The sequence below is a fragment of the Taudactylus pleione genome, unplaced genomic scaffold, assembly GCF_031769625.1.
Source record: "Taudactylus pleione unplaced genomic scaffold, aTauple2 ptg000306l, whole genome shotgun sequence".
Lineage (NCBI taxonomy): Eukaryota > Metazoa > Chordata > Amphibia > Anura > Myobatrachidae > Taudactylus > Taudactylus pleione.
The window spans coordinates 3,780,280-3,786,279 of record NW_028284707.1 but is presented as its reverse complement, the minus strand read 5'-3'; positions in this window follow the sequence as shown (position 1 = coordinate 3,786,279).

Sequence of the window (6,000 nt, the reverse complement as noted above, 5' to 3'; positions counted from 1 at the left end):
TATATACAATACTATATTATCTGCACCACTTACATATATATATATATATATATATATATATACATATATATACACATATATACAGGAAGTAAGCAAATCAAAACATACCTAATGAAAAATCTAACCTCAAGATACAATATACAGAAACTGTTGCTCTGTTCCACTTTTGGTTCCAATTATCATGCTCCATTTTCCTTTCTTTATTCTCTTATCAGTTTTCTGTAAAAAAAAAAAAAAAGGCTTTTACTAGCATTCTAACTTCTGTGCCTTTCAGCCTTGTATTTGTATTTTACCCCTTGATACATCAGAGCTTTACTTGTATTAGATACAGCTGTTGGGTAATGGACCAAATGTAGGTCTTTTAGTGTAGTGGGAACATGACCTCTGGCACAGTCCAACAGCGATCATCGTCCTACAGATAACAACCAGGGATGGATGGCGCAAGCTACAATATTGGGTCAATTACCCATTATCATAATTAGTCGGTAAAATAGCATCATACTGTTTGGTCCAGAAGAGGGCTAACATATGACTGGTTAGGGAGGATTGCAGGCTAGGTTTGAACGTGCTTTCATATTTGGAATGATGGGCACGTCACAAGGGCCTTTGGTATGACTTCACTGGGTGGCACCTTCAGGTGTTCGCTTGATGTTTGTCGGCATGGAGGGATGATGGAGGCCTGCAGTACTCTTTCTATTCTTCCAGTGAAGTTCAGAGTTGAAACAAGTGAGCAGTGACAAAGAATTACCAGAGAATTTGGCCTTCTAGAGAACATGGGTGGTGGAGTCTGGCTAAGGTATTGGCAGGTCAGCACGGGTGGGCAGCAGAGTGGTTGTATGTTCTTGTTATCTTGGCAGCTTGTTCTCTGTTTAGTTAAGAACTTGAACTTCTGCACTTGTTCCCAATATGTGCAGGAGTTGCGTTTCATCTACAGTATCTATCTATCCGCTGTATAACAACACAGGGACAGCCTGTGACTGCAAGTACCTGCTGGGTATTTCTATGATAATACATACAGACGGAAAATTTTGAGATTGACATTGGCGCGATGCATGTTGCATTTAGAATACAAACAATAATAAATCCCACCCTCTCTCTCTCCCATCTCTGTATGGGGCCCAGTATCATTGTATATTTGCAGCTTAATCCCCGAAAACACTTGTTTCTGGGGGTTATCTGCAAATATTACGTTTCCCCCAGATGTATGAAGGAGGGACTGCAGCAACTATCTCTGATACCTGCTGCAATCCCTCCATTCCCGCTGGCAAGGCTTCCCCCATGTATTCTGGAGTTTGGCCCCTGCAGCTAACTCCATCTGAAGAGCCTAACCTTAACCCTTCCTCAGCCTAACCTTCTCCAGTGCCCAACCATAACCCTCCTGCAGCCTAACCCTCCCCCCAGTGCCTAACTATAACCCTCTTGCAGCCTAACTTTCCCCAGTGGCTATCCTTAACACTCCCGCAGCCTAACCCCCCCCCCTAGTGCCTAACCATAACTTGTTGTCAATGCTCAAGAGGTGGGTGGACAAACAAAACCCCCCAAATTCTGACAAACTCCAAGCATTGATTAGGCAAGAATGGGCGGCCATCAGTCAGTATGTGGCCCAGAAGTTGATTGACAGCATGCCGGGGCGATTTGCAGAGGTCTCGAAAAAGAAGGGTCAAAACTGCAAATATTGACTCTTTGCATAAACTTATTGTAATTGTCAACAAAAGCCTTTGACACTTATGAAATGCTTGTAATTTTACTTCAGTATACCATAGTAACATCTGACAAAAAAGTCTAAAAACACTGAAGCAGCAAACTTTGTGAAAACCAATACTTGTCATTCTCAAAATTTTTGGCCATGGCTGTAAGTCTGATATTGGTGGGGGGATTGTGGGTACTTGTAAACCCCTGAAATAAAATAAATAACTAACCTGAGAGAACTTGCACAGTTTGGTACAAATGTCAGTATAATTCCTGGGTTAAAACTAGTCTGCCATGTGCTGGCAAAACAGATGCAGTTTATTAAATATATTGTATATTCCTTATGCATCCATACTAAAAAATTTTCACCAAAAATATTATGATAAAGCGGACAAGGCAGACTCCGTTTTGGCTTGCAAACTTCAGCAAAAGAGGGCTTCCGGTTTGATTAATAAGCATAAATTCCATCAGTCAGGCAACACCACTTATGACCCAAAAGACATAGGGCCTGATTCAGCTCGCTCTGAATCAGGGCGGACGCTTTTTTTTTTTTTTTTTACCCGGCCTCCTGGCCGCTCGCTAAGCTGTGGATGACCATCCACAGCTTTTGCGAGCAGCCAGGTGATGGTCGCGAATATCGCGACCATCGTGCTTGCGACGAGACCCTTGTGGTAGGGTCTCGTCTGCTGCAAGCCCCAGTGAGCTTCCTGCTCAAATAGAGCAGGAAGCTCACTACTGACATCACGAGTGATGTCAGTAGGGCTGCCCACAAATGGCAGGCATTCCTAAGGGAACGCTTCCGTTTGACCAGCCACCCCGCCTACAAAACGGTGCGAGCTGTCGATCAACATCGACAGCCGACCCGTTTGTAGCGAGCCCCGGAGTGAGTGAATTTCTCACTCGCTCCAGGGCTCGCGCACGCGCATACCGCGCGTGCGTAGAGTCCCACCATCGACCCACTTGCGAACGCATAGCGCTTGCGAGCGGGTCTGAATGAGGCCCATAATGAAAGAGTTCTTTGATTATTACAAGTCTTTATAACCCCCAAAAATCCCTCCCACACAACTCACCCCTATGTCTCTTTTGAATCATACCTATCTGCTAATCTCCTTCCTTCCATTAATGAACAGCAGTCGTTAGAGTTGAATGCAGATAAAACTGAGGAAGAGATTTTGATAGCTATAAAAAAATGACTTAAATCCTCAACTGCCCCAGGTCCTGATGGTCTTACACCACAATATTCTAAAAAAAATTTCTAATTCGTTAACTCCCTTCCTTAAAACTTTTTTTTTTTCTTTTTATAAACTTCCTGATGGGGACTCTTTTGACGCGGCAACCTCTTTGGCTAGCATCGTGGTTATTCCTAAACCAGGTCGAGACCTAGAATTATGTACCAATTATAGACCTATTTCTTTATTAAATGTGGACATCAAAATTTTAGCAAACAGACTGAGCCATCTTTTGCACTATCTGGTTCACCCAGACCAGGCGTCCGACAATAGCAGAAGATCCATTGATCTGATCCACTCCATACACGGTCAAAGGCTTCCAGCTGTGGTTCTAGGATTGGATGCAGAAAAAGTATTTGACCGTATAGCCTGGCCATATATGTTTAGAGTACTCAGATCAATGGGCTTTGGGGGGAGATTCTATGACGGTATTGCTGCACTTAATGTCGCTCCTCAAGGTTTGGTGTTGGCCAATGGGGTCGCGTTGCCTTTAACATCTCCAATGGCACAAGACAAGGATGCCACTTGTCTCCTTTGATTTTTGCGCTAGTTATTGAGCCTCTAGCGGCTAAAATCCGGTCTAATCCCAATATTAAAAATATTACGGTTAATGATGTAGAACATAAAATTGCCTTATACGCAGACGATGTTCTCTTGACTACATCTGATCTGATGTCTTCACTCTCTCATCTATTTAAAGAGATTGAAGAATATGGCAGCCACTCGGGTTATAAAGTCAATACACAAAAAACAGAAATTCTGGACCATTACATTCCAGGAGACCTAAAACATACATTGGAACATAGATAACCATTCCAAAGGCACAGACGAAAAATTAGATATTTTGGCGTTAATCTTACTAGAAATTATCAATATTTTAGTGCAATTTGAGACTGATATTGACAACTGGAGTGTCTGCTATATTTCTTGGATTGGTCAGATCAATGCCGTTAAGATGAACCTATTGCCGCAATTAATGTATTTATTTAAAAAATTGCTGGTGCAGGTCCCTTTATATGTTTATAAAAATCTACATCATATCACTTCCCAATTTATATGGTCTATTTTTCTCTGTTATTAAGTGCTTCTATGTAGGCTTCGCTGTATACTTGTCATCTATTGAATAAAAAATATTGTAAAAAAATATATATATATCCTTATACAGTTTATACAGTACACTAATCATTCACACTCTTGGTTTAAGATGCCGGCACTCCTTAGTATTGTCTGTGATCTTATAGAGGGCACTTCCTAGTGTTCATTAGAGGCCCTGGCTCACGAGTACCATATCTCCCGTCCAGTCTTCTATGAATACCTACAACTTAGGTCATATATCAACTCTTTACCTAAAGACTAGATAGGATATGCTACTACACACCAGTGAGAAAAGGTATTATCTCTATTCTATATAATTTGCTTCGTTCCTCAGTCTCTGTGAACATTCTCTCCCATGAGACGGGCTGGGAGGCTGATCTGAGCCCTGCACTTAGTGAGGATCCCTGGACCATTATTAGCTGCAATGTGGCAAAGTCCCTCCATTTCAACTTTAATAAAAGAAAATTATTATAATTTTGTACAAGATGGAATTTAGTCCCCACCAGGTTGCATAAAAGTTTTCCTACCTCCACCCCATCTATGTTGGTGGAATTGTCAACGGGGTGACTTCATCCATATATGATGGTCCCTGTCCCAAAATTATCCCCTACTGGGAAGAGGTAAAATCTCTACTGGGTGATGTACTGTATTTCAGACCTCGGCCCCTCTGGGTCCCTGAGTGGCCGTGTAGGGGCTCCCTGTATCCGGGCTGAACTCTGCTTCAAATAAACTTGTCCTTCAAATTCTACAGGCTGCCAGATGCACTTTGGCCAAATTTTGGAAACAACCCTCTGCCCCCTGTAATGGTGCCTACACACGGTCAGATTTTTCTTCAGATCTGAATGATAACGATTTAAAAAATCGTTCGATCGTTCATATCTGAAGGAAAATCTGACATATCTGAACGATGCGCATTCCCGATGGTCAGATAACGATATCTGACATCTAATGTGTTTGCAGTCAGTTTTGGATGATTTCAGTCATTTTAATGCGGTCAAAAATCGTTCATAGCTCAAATCGTTCATCAAATTGTTCAACTGACACATCTGACAAATCTGACCATGTGTATGCTCCAAGATCTGGTTCATTCCAAGTATGGAAGAACTCACCTAATTTATGCATGCCCAGAAAATGGCGTTCAAACAGACAGACACGCCTGCGTTTCTACAACCACTTCCCCGTCACCACCCCCAAACGCTGAAGTCCCGTCCCTCCATCTGCGATGACTTTGTACCTGCGTAAGTGATCGCAGTGTGATCACAATGTCAACTCACGCACACGCTCTGCGGTGCATACGCATGAGCAGTGCGCACCATCGGCCGATCTGCATACGCCGGCGCAGTTGCGATCCGTGATGAATCTGGCCCACTGTTACCTGTTGTTTTTGTCTAAATCTTTATATCACAGCGATATAACACGTTCTATGTTTGTGTACCTTGCATGCAAGCTGGTTACATTAGTGCCTTTGGGACAGTTCTACAGAATATCTTTCCCCGGCCTCCGTACACACCGACTGGAATGTACAAAGATGACAGGCCAGGCATTGACAGTCGCAGAACAATTGAAAAAAAAGAGAGAGAGATATCACACCCTTCTTTTAACACCCCTGTGATTAATCATCTACAACGCTTTTCTTATAGAATAAACAATTCTGTTACACATGGGCAGTGATTATATTACTGTCAGGGTATAAAAAGGTACTGAGCGGCTTACTCATGCATGTGCTACACAGGAATAATTTCCACCCATGGAAAAAACATAATACCCTTCACAGGAGACGCAGCTTCTCTGTAATCCATATCCACAGGGGTCCATAGAGGGAGTTATGCTCATGTCTTCCACCCACTACAAATGACTATGCAGCTGTCAGGACCACAGGCACCGGTTTCTGTCACCGGATTTGAATGTGACATAAAGGCTTGTCCCAAACTTTTCCTTTCCAGTTTTTTTTCCCTTTCTTATTTTTAGGGAGCCAGCCTGCTCAACA